Source organism: Panthera leo, chromosome A1 (genome assembly GCF_018350215.1).
Source record: "Panthera leo isolate Ple1 chromosome A1, P.leo_Ple1_pat1.1, whole genome shotgun sequence".
NCBI lineage: Eukaryota > Metazoa > Chordata > Mammalia > Carnivora > Felidae > Panthera > Panthera leo.
The window spans coordinates 125,938,445-125,955,944 of NC_056679.1; the positions used below are offsets into that span (position 1 = coordinate 125,938,445).

General features: G+C 38.8%; 1 long non-coding RNA gene across 1 annotated transcript; it reads left to right on the forward strand.

Annotated features, from left to right (window-relative positions):
- Positions 1–2,312: 2,312 nt before the first annotated feature.
- LOC122200574 lies at positions 2,313–9,951 on the forward strand. Its single transcript, XR_006193861.1, has 5 exons — positions 2,313–2,484; positions 4,442–4,549; positions 5,486–5,582; positions 5,820–5,972; positions 9,786–9,951. It is a non-coding gene; the product is annotated as an uncharacterized LOC122200574 (long non-coding RNA).
- Positions 9,952–17,500: the final 7,549 nt, after the last annotated feature.

Below are 17,500 nucleotides of genomic sequence, written 5' to 3' on the forward strand. Positions count from 1 at the left end.
GCTTTTGATTGTATGCATGCTTATCCATTCTTTTATATTTGCGTTGCACTTTACATCTTGCAAAGTGCCTTCATTTTATTCTCTCTACTACCTGATGAGATAGGGCATGGTGATCTACATGGATTGACAGGTTGGTTCACTGCTGATGAGTCCCTGTTGAGAGGACACGTGGTGCCTCCAAGTTGGTCCACACAAGCATAGAACTCTGAACCTGCACCAGGCCAGATTTGCCCAGAGGGGACATTTTATTTTTTTATGATTATTTTTTATTTACTTAAAACTTTTTAAGTGTTTTTTTTTAATTGAGAGAGAGAGACAGAGAGAGAGAGAGAGAGAGAGAGAGAGAGAATGAGTGGGGGAGGGTCAGAGGAAGAGGGAAAGAGAGAATCCCAAGCAGGCTCTGTGTTGTCAGCACAGAGCCCGATATGGGGCTCAAACCCACGAACCGTGAGATCATGACCTGAGCTGAAATTGAGAGTCAGATGGTAAGCTGACTGAACCACCCAGTGCCCCCAGAGTAGACACTTTATAATCCTCACCAAGGTGTGCTGTGACTGGCAGCAACACTGAGGTAAGCAAACTAGGGATTATTATCCCCTTTTATGACATGCACAACTTGAGAAGTTCAGAGATAATCACTAGCTTTTTCAGAGTTTCACAGGTAATGAGTGGCTGGGTTCAACAAAGTGACTTGGTTTAATCCAGTGCTTTTTCTGTCATACTAGAAATGGTTCTTGCATGTTCTTTTAGATGCCCACATAATTCCACTGACATATTTTAGCACATATTCTTGTTGTTCACTGAAACTGGTTCTTGGCCATAAAACCACGTAAAAAGATTTTTCTCTGTCTCATTAATCAGGAGAAATTCAATGAACTTTGTGACTTGCATTAGAAAACAATCATACAAACAAATCAGCAGTATAATAACTTTTGAAATTCCGGACTACACTTCACGTCCAAATTAACAAATGAGAACATCATTAAAGTTTCTGGGTGTTTTCATAAAGACAATGATGTGTATAAGATCATTCTTAATGATATGATTGTCTTGTGATATCCTGGAAGCAGTGCTTGGCTGGAGGTAAGGAAACTCAACTTTGGTCCTGATATTCCTCCTGACTTCATCAAACAAAAGAATTTATTTACTTGCAATATGAACGAATCCTTAAATAAGAGTATTGTTTAATGGAAACCATTATCCAAATATATAAATATCCTAATAGTTATCCAACAAGAAAACAAGAATCTGTGTTCTTTCAGATGCCAGTTTTGTGTGGCTTGTTCCTGAATTTTTATGTGAATCAGTTGTTACTGGAAAACAAAACAAAGCCCCTATCTATAACATAGGCCCTTGTTACTAAAGTATGGTGCCAAAACTAGTGATCTCAGCATCATTTGAGAGCTTGTTGGATATAAGGATTCTCAGGTCCACCCAAACCTTATGAATCAGAATCTGGATTTTACAAAGAGCCCTGAGCGGTTTCTGTGCACATCAAAGTTTGAGAAGCCCTAGTCTGGAATGGTATATGTTCCAGCACTGACATAAAATTATATCAGGACACAGGTATAAGCGGCTGTTTACCAGATGTGCTCAGAGAGGTCATCAGTATGTCAGTATACCAAGAATGTCCTTGGAAAATGCCACTGTTCATCAATGGGAGAACTCTGTGACAGTAGGTGGTATTTACTGTTAAGAAACATCCCTCGTAGGGTGCCCGAGTAGCTCAGCCACTTAAATGAGTTCGGCTCAGGTCATGATCTTGTGGTTCATAAGTTCCAGCCCCTCATGGGGCCCTGTGCTGACAGCTCAGAGCCTGGAGCCTGCTTTGGATTTTGTGTCTCCCTCTCTCTCTGACCCTCCCCCACTCACACTCTGTCTGTTAAAAATAAATAAATATATTTTTTTGGTTTTTTAAAAAGAAAAAACATCCCTATTCATGTTTCTTCTATCTGGTACACACCTTGGAGAACACCATTTCCAAGCTCCATTTTAAGGTTCTGAGGTGATGAGGGCCCATGTCGTCCATTCTGAAGCACAAATCTTGGATCTGTTTGAATAGCATACAAGCTCATTAGCGTTATCTGGGTGATGGAGGCTGTTCTGTGAAAACTTGTGTCTTTCAGATTTTTGATGTTTTTTGCTTTCCTGGTTTACAGTGGGGAGGGTTTTGAAACTTCGGTTAAGTTTCTCCTGTGCCTTCTTGTCCTGTTTGGACATCCTGATGCTCATCTGAGCTTCCCCTCCAGTTGTGAAAATTGTTTCTCTTCTGGCCATTCCTGAAGGTGGACTGTACTCTCCATGCTCAAGGTGGCTGCATGTCTGCTTTCGGTAGGGCTGCTGCTCCCTGTGGCTGAACCCAGCTTCTGATCCTTCTCTTCCTGGCTTGCTCTGCCTCAAGCCAGTCCACAAATCTTCAGCGTCCCTTGCCCTGCATGGAAATCTAGGCGATGAGCATGAGAGTGTGAATGCGCCGCACAGCAGGTAAGGCTGCGAGCACATTAGTCATGGGGAGCTGAATTTGGTTTTAATTTTAGCTGTCAGAACAGCTGATTCTGCTAAATAAAAGTGTGAGCAACACACAGTCTAATTTGGTTAATAGAAAAAACTGAATCTCACAATCAAATCAGATTGGATATTTTATGATCCAGTCAGTTGTGGAAATGAAGTAATGTGACTTAAGCTCCTAGCAGGATGCTTGGTCTACAGCAGGTATAGTAAGTGCTAGGTCTCTTTCTTCTGGCAATTAACTCAAATAAAATTGAACAGGGCTGCTCTGATGTGGGGGGTAAACCTGGCTTTGGTGTCCATAGTCTCTCTGTGTTCTTGGGCGATATATTAAGCATCATAAGAAAAATCTGAAGCCATTAAACTCTACCGGACAACCCAACCATTACAGTTAGCAACACGTCATCAAGAAAAGTCATTATTTTTTTGATAATGATTTTCCTGTAATTGATAAAAAGTCTTTGCAAAACCCAGGGTCTCTCTAGAAGTGTGATGCCAGCTTGCGAATGAACAGTATGCGTTCTGTTCAACTTGGTTCAAATCATTGAGCATCTGGTTTATGTAGATAATAGAGAGCATTTGTCCAGACACCTGGCATGTGCAAATTGCTTCTCATTTTTATACTTGCAAATGAGGAATCCAAGACCCCTGCAAGGTTATGAATAAATAACAGGGCTAAAGGCTTGCAGACCAAAGTTATCATTAAAATAAACAAGCTTTTGCTCAAGATTTAACAAGACAGCCACTCTCTAAACTGCATTCCCAGTTCTTCATTGTCATCTCTATGGCTTATGTTCACCAGTCATTTCTCTTTTTTTTGAGAAAAGGGATTGTCCTCATTTCCTCATTGTGATGGCCTCTGACAGATGGTGCACTAAGGAAATACAGTTTAATATAGTGAGCTTGGTTGGTACTAGAATGAGGTTAGAGGCCTTTGACTTTCTATCCTTGGCAAAGTCTCATAAAAGAGTTGGCCCTGGACAAAATTGTAAGTGCATCCTTCCATTCTGTGAGGTTCCTCTTTCTGAATCCTGAATTTTCCCTTTGGGGGATTACCTCTCTCAAGTGTTCTTTTTCTTCTTCTCCCTTTTGAAAATGTGTTTTCAGGAGAAATGCAGAAAAAAACTCATACTAATGAGCAGACAGTTGTTACAGCCATAATATATTCTTTTTTGCTGAGAATATTGATATTTTTAACTGGAGACAAGAAACCACATGTCAAAGAAAAAAAAGAATCTGTTAATTGCAGAATGTTAGGCATTAGTGAGCAGGTGGAGAAAATATTTCAATGGGGGAAGGAGATCTTAAGTTCCATTTACTCCACACAGGCTCCACACTTGCTTTGCCTACACATAAGAATGACTGCTTTTTCAGGCTTATAAAGTCAGGACTGAGGTGAAATGGTGGAGGAAATGAGTGGATATATGTGAGGATAAGTAGAAGAAAAGAAAAAGGAGAAATATTTGTGTAATGCTGTGGGGTTCAAGTTACCTTATTAGTTAAGAAATTAAGGCTTTAGTCTAAGAGATGGAAAACAAGGATGCTTACAATCCCTACCTAATATCATAGACGCTATCCTCAAAATCTGGTGTGCTTGCAATGTAAAGACATTCTTTTGAAGACGGATAAGTCCTTATGTAAAAGCTTCCAATAATTATTCATTTATTAAAAATATTTTCAAAAAATATTTTCAGTTGTTTTAATTTGGAGTTGCTTAAAGTAATGCCCTTTTGCAGAGACAATAAATCGTCAGTAGTAAAATTTAATCAGATAGAGCATGGCAGCCAGCTTCTAAGATGGCCCCAGTAACTTGCCTCCTGGTGTTCACATACTTGTGTAGGTCTTTTTATGCATTGAATATTGTTGATCTGTGTAAGATAGATCAAGGAGGATATTCTGGAAATGACACTGTGTCGCTTTTGAAAATCCACAGAAGCTTCTGTTTTGTACCCTCTGTATCACTTGCTCTGGAGGAAGTCAGATGCCATGTGATAAGAACACACAATCAGCCTCAATGGAAAGCCCATGAGCAGAGGAAGAAGTAAGGTCTCCTGCTATCAACCAGCTCCAACTTGCCAACCAAATGAATGACTCCTAATGGAAACAGATTCTTTAATCTCAGTCATGCCCTCAGAGGACAACCCAGACAACATCCTGATTACATCCATATCAGAGAGCCTTAACCACAACCACCTACATAAACTCCTTCCAAATTCTAGACTCATAAAAGCTATGAAAGATGATAAATGTTTATTGTTATTTAAGCCAGTGATTTTGAAGGTAATTTGTTACACATCAATAGATAACTAGTGCATATGTATACGGCACGGATCTAGGCTTGGAAGTTTGGATGTTAAAGTTAAAGAATCAAGTCAATAAATGTGACTCAGTGACCTACTATGGTCAAGCATGATTGTATTGTAGACACTACAGTTATAATAAAAAAACATGTCCCCAATTCTAAGATAATTTAGGGTATGGTTGGGTAAACCATACCCTAAATGGTTGGATAAACCAACATTTAGGATATGGTTGGATAAAGTTTATCCATATCACCAAAGAGAAGAGCACAGGAAAAGATGTGCTTGTGTTCTACAGATATTATGATGTGTAGAAAGGAGGCCAGAGTTGAGTATATCAGACAGATAATTAATGACTTGTGGAGGAGGCAGCACCAGAGGTGTCCCAAAAAAGAATCAGGACCATGTGAATGGATTTGATAGAGGTTTTTCTGGTGGGAAGAATGTAACCTTAAGGTATGGTGATGGAAATGAGCAAACTCATTATAGAAGGTGTAGTGTGAATGTGTGTGTGTGTGTGTGTGTGCACGCATGTGTGCGTATAGACAGGTCTTAAAGGATAGTTTCTGATTTATTTGATCTTGGAATATAACCTGAGAAGTAGAAAAATATTAAAAACTCTTAAACATTAGCAATAATCTTGGAATCAGATTTTAAGAAACCTCATTTGACTTTAGACTATAGGATGCATTAGGAGGACGTGAAGATCACTGACAGGTTCCCATGGTGATACTGTTTTGCTGTGCTTGGGCTGACCACTCCTGAGTTAGTAAGGTAATGACAGATCTAAGGACTATTTTATTAGTATCCAGCTTTCCTATTAAATTGCAAATATTCTCCACAAGGAGAGGGACCATGTCTGCTAGAATCTTTGTCATGTCTCCAGTACATTTTATTGCACACATCTAAGTGAAAAATGAGACACCAAGTATTTCTGTTCTTGTTCTCTGCTGTATATGTTCTCTCACTGCCTAGAATACACCCATACTCTCCATTTCTCTTCCTGAACAGCTTTTTACTGCACCCCTCATATTCTGTCTATCCAGAAAAGAGTTAATGTAGCCAACCTGAGACTGTTGTCTTCAGAAGATCTGCTCGCATGGCTGGCCCTCAGCTGGGGTGAAGAATATGAATTTCTGGAGAGTTCCCACCATTCCCTATCTGGTAAGAGTGGTTGGTAATACCTATGCTACTTGTACATATAGTGTTCATCCAGGATACCTGCTTACTTCTGGGAGTCTGGAAATTTGGTATGGGCTAAGAAGAGAGTGCCTGTGTGGCCAGACCCCAGCAAAACTTTAGGCATTCATTCTCTAATGAGTTTCCTGGTAGACAACATTTCACACATGTTATCACAATTCAATGCTGGAGGAATTAAGCACATTCTGTGTGACTCTATGGGGAAAGGACTCTTGGAAGCTAGTTCCTGGTTTCCTCTGGCCTTCTCTTCATGTGCCTTTTCCCTTTGCTGATTTTTTTTGTATCCTTTTCATATAATGAATTGTAGCTGCAAATACAACTATTTGCCAAGTCCTATGAGTCTGAGCAAATCATAGAACCTGGGGGTGGTCTGGAGGACCCCTGACCCGCCATCTGTTGGCAAATTCTGTCAGCATTTCCTTCAAAATACATATTGAATATGGCCATTTCTCAGGTCCTCCTCTGCTTCCACCATTGTCAGAAACATCATCTGTCTCTTAGCTGATTCTCCTAACTGGTCTCCCTTTTTCTGCTCCTCCTTTTTTCTGCAGCAGAGTAGAGTGAACTGATTGAAATACAAATACAACCTGTTTGTCACTCCTCTGCTCAAACCATCCAATAACCAAAAATCCCATGCAAGGAGAAAGAAAAGTACTCACATGACCTAAACAGCCTGGCTTCCTATGGCCTCCTAGCCTGCATATCCTCCTTTCCCAGCCTCATTCACTTCCCTCCAGCCAGCAGGTTTGCCTCACAAGCATGTTCCCCACTTAGAGCCTTCATACCCACAATCATTAGGTCCTGTGATGTTCTGCCCAGGTAGATCTGTGTGGTTTAATTCTTAACTTCCTTTAGACTTTTTATTACATGTAACCTTCTGTACAAGGTCCTCGCTGGTTACCCTACCTAAAATGTCAATCCCCTCTCTTGTCCTCATCTCTCTTTACTTTTCCTCGTTAACACTTATCTATGTGTTGCCTATTTACCTTGTTTATTGTCTGCGTATCTGGAATGTAACTTTCAAGCAAACAGGGATTTTTGTCTGTTGTGTTCACTGATGTGTCTCCAGTGCCTACAACCATTCCTGACATCCTGAAATACAGAAGGAACTGAATAAACACTTGTTGAACAAATGCATAAGTTAATGAATGAATAATATACAACCCAGCCCCAAATCTCACTTTCTCTATACAGCTCTTCCTAATTCCCTAGTACTTTTTGTGAATACTTTTTTTTTTTTTTTGTAATTTATCTCATTCTCCTTGGTTGCTACTTCTGATTGACAATTATTGCCTAATCCTCTTTATGGTCTCTGCACCTAGAACAGTGCCTGACATATTGTAATTGTTAAAACAACAGTAACAATAACAATTCTTAAAGGAATGAATGCATGAATAAGTTTTTCTTGTGATGTGAAATTGCTTTCCAAATGAATATTCCATATTACACTGCCATAGCAGTACACGAGTAAAGCACTTTCATTAGGGTAAGTCAGAATTTGGGTTTGTTGAGCTAACTCGATCATACTAAATGGTTATATCGTATTTTTGTTTGTTTCTTTGATTACTACTGCTTAACAATTTTTGGTTCTTTTTATTAAACCTGTAAATCTATTCTGCTTGACCTAATTTGTAGTTTATTGTAGAAATAATGAAAAAAATAACGTTTCCAAAGAATATGGAAATGAATTTATTTTTTTCCATCGACGGGCTTGGCGAGTGTGTGAGTCACAGTCCCAGATGCCTCCAGGGCCAGTCAGGCAGCAGAAATGAGTGAACCTGGAAGTGAATGTCCTGTCGGTGAAGACAGGACGTGCATTGTCTACCACTCACTGCAGCTGGTGCTCAATACCGGCTAATTTGTGCCATGTGGGGAAGTGGGTTCATTGTTGCCAAAGTTTCTTTTCCAAAATTTACCCCGTAATTTCTTAGGCCTCCGGGTGAAAACCTGGAGGTGAAAATACAGAAGAACATCGGTGGTAAAAATAATCACCTAAAAGATAATGAAATGGTAAAATGCTATGAAGTAAGTTATCAACAACATATGGTAACAGGAGAAGCCGTGATACAGATTCGACACCCTTGAGAGTGTTGAACACAGTATGAAACATAGATGTGTTTCATAGTCAGGCCTCTGCGAAACACTGGAATGGCTTATGATGATTAAGAATTAATTTATCTTTCCTTTTGTTCCCCCTCTATCAGATTTCCAAATTGTAATGATTACATATAGTTGGTTAAAAGCCACTCTTAGGTTTAGTTTGGAACATGGTGATTCATTTATGACAGCTATCAGACTCCTGATGGATATGGAAGGCGAGCTTCTGGCCAACAGAAGGCACATGTTGTGCACATTTCATCAACCACACAAGATAGCAGAATGCCTCATTTTCATTGCCAGCTGCCCCATCCAAACATTGTCCTGGAGTTCTGTGCCATAGAACCAGAGTATTCTTAGGATCTCTATTCTTGAAGAAATCACTTTGTTTTTAAAGATTTACTTGCCAGAAAAGGGGAGTGACATGAACATGACATGAACAGTACAGGACGGCCCACCGCTTGGACAGGTCCCTTGGTGGTGGTTCTAGCTGGCGTCCAAGGGACGAGCAGCACCTGCTCCAAGGACTTCAAGTTCTCTTCTCAAAAAGATGATTGAGGAGTCACTGAATGCATGTTGAGACTCTTCCCAAACTCTGTAGGTGGCATTTCCAAAGCTAAACTCTTGGCAATCACCTTGTGTTAATCTTTAGAAAAACGTTTTTTCCTTCTTAAAATAGGAGATTTCCTGTAGCTGCCAGGGGATCTCGTGACACAAGAACAGCCTGCTCATGCCTTTTTCTGAAAATATCTAAAGTGCTTATGACAACTTAAAATTCCAGACCAGGCAGTGCTGGTTGAGTTCAAGGCTCTCAACCAGGTGCAGGGGCAAGGATGTAGAAAAGGGAAGAGTTAGGTTTGTTCTGCCTAACAGGAGTTTGCACTGATGCCTGGTAGTGGCTTATTCAGTTTTGCTTAGGACAAGATTATTATGTTTGTATATTAAGAAAATTACCCAAACCCATTTTCATAATATCAAGTAATGACTGTACTTTATCATAGCACTGTTGCTGTGTCGTGTAAACATTATTGCCTTATCCATCACCCCAGTAGCATTGTTTTCATATCCTACCTCTCTTTCATTTCCTTTCTCAAAGAAGGCAGCAAGTAAAATAAGCTCCCTTTAACCTCCTATGGGCAAAACTTTACAATAATTGACTTTACTCCTCTTTAAATATTTTCAAAATTTAGATTTAGTTCCCTGATGTTTGAATGAGGTCTTACCTTGTATATGCCCTTGTCAAAGATGTAAAGCTATTTAGGAAGTGATTACAGCTCCTTCTCAAATCAAAATAAAAAACAAATAAGTGAGCACAATAATAATATGCTGAGAACTGGTTATTAATTTGTAAGAATATCTGAGATTCAGAGGCTGCTATGTATCAGATATGGGCTTGGTAGTTTGAAAACATTCATTGTTTCTATAAATCTACCTTGAAAAAGAAAATACTAAGAGACAGAACTATTTCTATCAGCCTTGCTATGTGAAACTGCATATTTTCTTTTTGTGAAGAGCAGAAGAGATTAAGATACATCTACATAGGTAGATTACGCAGTAGCACTGAGACTTTTTGTTATTGCAGAAGAAACAAGTTCAGCACACCAATTCACTATCATAGTGATTGTCGTGTTCAGCTTTAGTTGCTCTTCATAATGACATTGATTTTTTTTAATCTCACAGGATCACAGGCCTCCACATGAGTTCTGTGTCGTTTCAAACAGATGTCTTGGGGATGCTGGCATCGAGAAAGTGAATCAAATGTTTCAATGACTCTTTCCTTTGAGTTGCCTTGAGAGTATCTGGTACTGTTTTAAAACGTGAAATCATTGTTTCACTATATGCTGACTAATTTGGATGTAAATTTAAAAAAATTAAAAATAAAAATAAAAAAAAATTTTCAGTGGTAACAGGTTTTCAGATTTTGAGGCCTGGTTTTGAAAAAATGAAGTAAAGAGGAAAAAAAAAGGGGAAAAAAGCTATCCAGAGCTAAGTCTAGAGAATACAATAATAACTCCTTTACTTTAATTGAGATGTGAATATAAAATAACATCCATAATTTTCCCTTCCTGCCCCTTCCCTCCCTCCCTCCCTTCCTTCCTCCTTCTCTTCTTTCTTGGCTAAAAAAATGCTTCTGTGAAGGAAATTTCAAAAATGTTTTTAGCGTGTAGAATGTCTGAAATCAGTAAATACCCTTCCTTGTGACACCTTTGAACACACAGCTAGTTCTAAGTTCTAGTGTGTTTGTAACAAAAATTTAAAAAAACAAAAAAAAAAGCCAAAAAACCCCCCTCCTTATCATGTAGTTAACCCTGGTGAAAATATCTCTGTTTATCCATTACTATATACAAACTATCTGAAAACTTAGTAATGAAAACAGAAATCATCCTATGATGTACACAGTCCCATAGGTCAGGAAATCAGTCAAGGCATGGCAGGGCTGGTTCCTCTCCACCCCATGACGGTGGGGGCCTCTCTCAGGTAGCTCAGTGGGCACTGTGTCTGCCACTGCAGTTCTGGCTGTGGTCTGAATTCCTCGGTTCTTTTCCATATTGGAGATGGCTTTTTTCACTCACATGTCTAGAACCTGGCCTAGGATAACTGGAATGTCTGGCACTGGCTGTTCTTTTCTCCCCATGTGGCCTCTCAAAATGTCTAGCTCCAACTTCCTCACGATGTGACAGTCTCGGCAGCAGTGGCTGGCTTTCCTGATAGGGAGCATTCCAGGAAGCTAGAAGTGAAGTTGCCTCTCTCATAGGCCTGGGCCCAGGAACTGATGCAGCATCTCTGCTGCCAAATTCTTTGGGTAAAAGCCATGCCAGAGAGCCAGCCCAGATTCAAGGGCCAGAATCACAAGCTTCAGAATTGAAGAATGTCCTAGAATTTGGGCGTTATCTTTAATCCACCACAATACCTAAGGCTGGCTATCCAAGTAGATAGGACATAGATTCTTTGGATTCTTCTCTTTTTTTTTTTTTTTTTTTTTTTTTTTATTTTATTTGATGGACAGAGAGAGACAGAGCATGAACTGGGGAGGGGCAGAGAGAGAGGGAGACACAGAATCGGAAACAGGCTCCAGGCTCCGAGCCATCAGCCCAGAGCCTGACGCGGGGCTCGAACTCACGGACCGCGAGATCGTGACCTGGCTGAAGTCGGACGCTTAACCGACTGCGCCACCCAGGCGCCCCCGGATTCTTCTCTTTTAAAAACATGAGAAATGCTCAAGGTGTTCTGTTAAATGTCAAGTGTAGATTTGTCTCAGAATACTGTGTATTGATGATGAGAATCTAGATACATTTATTTTAATACATTTATTTTCATATATAATTCTTAATTTTTATATTTACATGGCAGACTCATTCTAGAAAGTAATCTATCTGCAAATTTTGAATACTCTATTTGGAAAAAAAATCAGCAGATAGATGAATACAGTTTACCTGTGCTATGTTATAAATCATGTATTCTTCTCTACCTTGTTCATGTTCATTTCCTTTCCTGAGAAATTCTTATACCCATGCTTGCTTTGCTTCCTGAAATTTCTATCCAACAAAATCCATGTCTTTGGTTAAGACTTTTGTCATTCTCAAGTCATTATTTTCTTATTTCTTCTCACCGTAACTGTGTTTGGACCTGTGTTATGATTCTTCTCATACTTTGCCTTGGATTAAAGCTATTTATTTACTCATTATGTTTTCACCCCTGAAAAATTCTTAAGAGGTGGGACTATTTCTCTTTTATTTTTTCATCTGATGCTCTGCTTTGGTGTGATGTCTTGCCCAGAGTAATTGCTTGAGAAGAATTGCTCAAAATAAATTATTGAAAGACTAAGGCACAAGGGTTTCTGTTGATTGTGCTGCTTTTATATAAAGATCAATTCTTTGAAAAGATGTGGTAAATTGAGCACTTAACCTGGCCAGAACAATGTCAAGTGCTTTACATACAATATCCATTCAGTGGTTATTAATACAATGCTCCAGCACTTGCCTAAGCACTATGCTAGGCAAACAACTAAATTCAGCTTCTTCACTTGAAGAACACTCATTCTGGTGGAGGAATTGGAGCTTATAGAAGAAAGCAGTAGATGATCATTTAGTAGAATTGTGATAAGTGCTATTCCAGAGAAGCACAGTATGCTTGCAGAAGTTAGAATAGGGAGATCTAACCAGGTCGGGTGGTGGTGGTTAAGGAAGGCTGCCATGTGAAGGTGACTTTTGAGTGAATTTTTAAGGATGATGGTAATTAACAGAAAGGGTAAGAGGGGCAGCATTACAGGAATTGAGGGGGAAAGAATCCTTGGCCTTTTAGATGATGGAATTAAATGATGTTTGTGCTGAAATCTGAAGAATACATATTAGTTGACCAGGTATCTAGTGGAGGAAGATAATATCAGGCAGAAGAAACAGTTTATGTAATGGGCCTGCATTGTGAAAGAGCACAGGACATTGGAAGAACCAAAAGAGAGTCAATGGGGTGAAGGAGCTACTGGTTGAGATGACTGGGACATTTGATGCGGGCCCCTTATGGGCCACTCAAAAAGATTATTTACCCCAAGAAAAGGGGGATCCAGTGAAATAATTTAAGTGGCCTGTAGAGATTTGTGATTTCAAAAGAACATTTATTTTAACCTTCACTATAACAATTTACCCCCACTTTCAAAATGAGGAACTTGACCAGAGTCACAAACAAATTGAGTGACCAAGTGGCAAAGCTCTCAGATCCCAGATTCACTGTTTTTAGATCAAAGAATATTTGCAAGTACCATTCCTATTTAAGTGTAGGTATGGTCTAGCTCCTGTTTTGGACATGTGACCTACCTTTCAGGTCCATTAGAAATAAACTGTATCTTCTGTATGTTCATAGTGGCATCCCCACCACTCTCCATTCACTTTAGACACAGGGTCATCGTTAGAGAGACACACATTGATGGCCATTTCCAGGAAGCACTGGGCTCTAGAAAGAAAGCTGCACCTACATAGTTAGGGCTGCATTTTCTGGGTAGACGTGTGCTATGTTCTCTGTCCACACAGAGCCAAAGCAGGCTAGGATTCTCTCTGCATTGTCATTGTGGAGTAACACACTACATATAAGCACATGCCGGGAACTGCAGAAGGAAGCCTGGCTCAGGAGCTGAAATACCCAGACTGAAGTGCTGTTTTGGCTTCCTCCCAAATCCTAGACTAAAATTTCTAGTTCTCTGATGCTCTTAATTTCCCGGAGCTTAAGTTTTCTCACCTGTGAGAAGAGTGTGGCGACCCTTACTCCAAGGTGATGTGAGGAAGGCTAATGAGACATTGTAAAGTGAGTGCAATCTACTAGACACCCTATAAATGATAACTGTTATTGCTGTTACTATTAGATTTTGTGTCTTCTGGTTACCAGTGCAGGAATAATTGCTGTTTGAACATCGCCTTCATTTTTTTCCTCTTGGCTACAACTCTATGTGCAGTAGACAGAATAATGCCCCCCAAAGATGAACATGTCCTAATTGTTGGAACTTGTGGACCTGTAAATTACATAGCATGGGCTTTGCACATGTAATTAAATTAAGAATTGTGAGCTGGAAAGATTTTTCTAGATTATCTGGGTGAGCTCATTATGGTCACAAGGGTCCCGATAAAATGGAGGCAGGTAGGTTAGAGTTTAAGAGAAAGATTGGTAGATGCTATGCTCTGACTTTGAAGTTGGAAGAGGGGACCATGAATCAAGGAGTTCAGTGGGTTCTAGAAGTTGGAAAATACAAGGGAATAAATTCTCCCCCTCAGGCTTCCAAAAGGAACCCATCCCTGCAGCACCTTGATTTTAGCCTAATGAAATCTATTTTGAAATTCTGACCTTCAAAATAGAAGTTTGTTGTTTTAAGCTATTAAGTTTGTGGTAATTTGTTACAGTGGAAATAAGATACTAACACATGATGGAAGAAATAGTTTCAGCTAGTAAAATTTTTATGTTCAAGATTTGTGCACAGAAGGGCATCTTATTTATGTGTATGGGCCTTAAACAATTATCTGTTCATATTGATTGATGGTGCTTTTACCGATGAGAAAAAAAACATGCACTGAACATAAATTCATCCCAGTAATCACTTTATTTCTCCTTTTCCTTACCATGATATTGTTTTCCCTTGTTTGTTTTAAGAGTAGTCAAAAAATAATAAACTAGAAAGTTTTTGAGAAAAGGGTTTTCCAAGATGTTTCTATGTCCAGCATGATGAGACTCCCTCTATGAAAATTATAACAAGAAAGCACAAAGCTCTTCAAAGTTCATGCAGAATGAGAGCTTGGCCTCTTAGGCAGAAGGATACATCTGTCCTCACCATGACTTTCTGCCGGAACAATTATTTGCCTGTCCTTGGAAGGTGATTTTCAGGTAAGAATTTCCAGTATAACCTATTTCATTTAATATGGTATTTTAGAACTTTTGGGTGATTCTGCATTATTCTTGGTACTGAATGGTTGGGTAATAAGATAGACCATTTTAAAATGATTCTCTTCTTTCCCTCCATCCCTTCTTATTTTATAGACATGTAACCATCTGATATTTCACTTAAAACCATTTACTCAGTAGCTAATAGCAGAGCATTTTAGCTTGGCTGGACATAAATTTTCCAGTGAAAACTTATGCCTGTTTGTGTATGCTTTTGCTTGTCAGAAAGTAAAATCTAAAACGTTTAACAAACACCCTTACTTCTGTTGAATAAACATAGAGATAAAGACTATATTATGAAATTCAATATAAAAAGAGTAAAATTCTAACTTAATATTAGGAACTATATTTTCTTAAAGTTCATTAACTTTCTGTATCTAATCGTTAGGGCCTTAGAGTCTTTAAGAGTATAATAACACTGTGGAAACAAGATGCCAAAGTTATTAATGTCCTTTAATTATTGAGTATTTCTCTTAAAACTTTCTTAAAATAAAATTGTCTGGTAATAAATCCTAGCTTTATAGATAGGCTATCAATACTGCTCTATTTAATAAAGTAATTCTTTTTTATTTTGGAGATAGTGCATGCTAGCAGAGGAGGGGGGTACAGGGGGAGAGAGAGAGAGAGAGAGAGAGAGAATCTTAAACAAGCTCTGTGCTCAGCATGGAGCCTGATGCAGGGCTCAATCCCATGACTCTAGGATCATGACCTGAGCCAAAATCAAGAGTGGGATGCTCAACGTACCTCAACCTATGCTCAATCAATGAAGAAACATATTTGCTTAGAATGGTAACTTTGGTCTACCTATGAGCAAAATAGCTACTTTAGTTGAAGCTTGTTATGACATCGGGTCTACTACAATAGAATTTAAATTGCTCTAAAATCAGATATTCTCTGCTCAGCACTAGGGCTAGGACTGTGACAGACTAACTTCGTATTTGAGCTCTTTAGTAATTTTTTCTTTCTTCCCATTTAAACATGCCTGAAGTATGCCATTAACTTCCATTATTTAACACAGAGCATTACTTCCCTAGGAAGGGAGGGAGCAAGTCACTTCCACATCAGTGTTGCTGGGTGTTACATGTGGATTGGAAAATTTGTGATTCTGATCCAGGGCTCCCCACCTCTCCACTCAACTCTCAATATAAAAAGTGACTTTGTAGAATATCTCTTACTGTATAGCCGACTTTAAAGCGAATAGCCTTTCAGTGATGCAAAGGATGATACCAAATGTCATAATCCCAGGAAACTGGAGTTACTCTCTCTAGAAAGAAATATCCAGAAATATCACAGAGAGGTGTGATCAAAGAGGAACTGTATTAGACATTGTCAGCACTCTGCCCATCTCCTCCCACCTTTACCTGTTCCATGCACTCTGACCAAATTCCAAATGCATTTCTATGCCTAGAAGCTTTGAGCCCATTTTAGCAATCACTTTGCTGACTACAGGCTAGCTCCTTAACACATCCATCACTTCACATAACTACTAATTTTTCTTTTTGTATTGGAAAATTTAAGATGTACTTTTTTTTAGCAATTCTCAAGTATGTAATACAATATTGCTAACTATGGTCATCATGCTGTATATAAGATCCATAGAACTTATTCATCCTATTACTGGAAGTTTATCCCTTTGGACTATTATCTCCCCATTTCTCTCACCCCAGCCCCTGGCAACCACCACTCGACTCTGTTTCTATAGGTTCAGCTATTTTTAGATTCCACATATAGGTGAGATGATATGTATTTGCTTTCTCTGCCTAACTTGTTTCTTTTAGCATAGTGCCCTCAAATTCCATTCATGTTGTTGTAAATGATGGTACCAGTTTACATTCCAATCAGTAGTGCATGAGAATTCCCTTTTCTCCACATCCTTGCCAGCACTTGTCATTTTTTTTTAAATGTTAACATTTATTTATTTATTGAGAGACAGAGAGCCACAGCATGAGTGGGGGAGGGTTAGAGAGAGAGGGAATCGCAGATTCCAAAGCAGGCTCCAGGCTCTGAACTGTCAGCGCAGAGTCCGACACGGGGCTCAAATTCATGAACCGTGCAATCGTGACCCCAGCTGAACTCAAATGCTTAACCAACTGAGTCACCCAGGTGCCCTGGTATCTCTTGTCTTTTTGATAATAGCCATTCTTACTTGTGTGAAGTGATAGTTTGTTGTGGTTTTGATCTGCATTTCTCTGGTGCTTAATGATATTGAACAGCTTTTCATGTACCTGTTGTCCATTTATATGTCTTAGGAAAAATTTCTATTCAGGTTGCCCTTTTTAAAATTAGATTATTAGTGTATTAGTGTTGCCCAGAAGCTTTTTAGTTTGATATAGTCCCACTTGTTTGCTTTTGTTTTTGTTGCTTGTGCTTTTGGTGTTGTATCTAAAAAGTTATTGTCAAGACCAAGGTCAAGGAAAACTTTTCGTATGTTTTCTTATAGGAGTTTTACAGTTTTAGGCTTTAAATTTATGTTTTTAATCCATTTTGAGTTAGTTCTTGTGAGTGGTGTAAGAGAGGGGCACAATTTCATTTGTTTGCATGTAAATATCCAATTTTCCCAGTATCGTTTATTTTAGACTATTCTTTCCTCATTGAGTAGTCTTGGCTCCCTCGTCAACATTAGTTGACTATATATACATGGATTTATACAGATCTATTCAATTTTGTTCCATTGGTTTATATGTATGTTTTTATGCCAATACCATACTGTATTGGTTACTATAGCTTTGAATTATAGTTTGAAATAAGAAAATGTGATGCCTCCAGCTTTGTTTTACTTTTTCAAAATTGCTTTGGCTAATTGGGGTCTTTTGTAGTTCCATACAAATTTTAGGATTTTTTTTATATTTCTGTGAAAAAAATGGAGATTTTCATTAGGGATGGTATTAAATATACTGATGGCTTTGGATATTATGGACAATTCAACAATATTAATTCTTCTGATCCATGAACATAGGATATCATTTCATTTATTT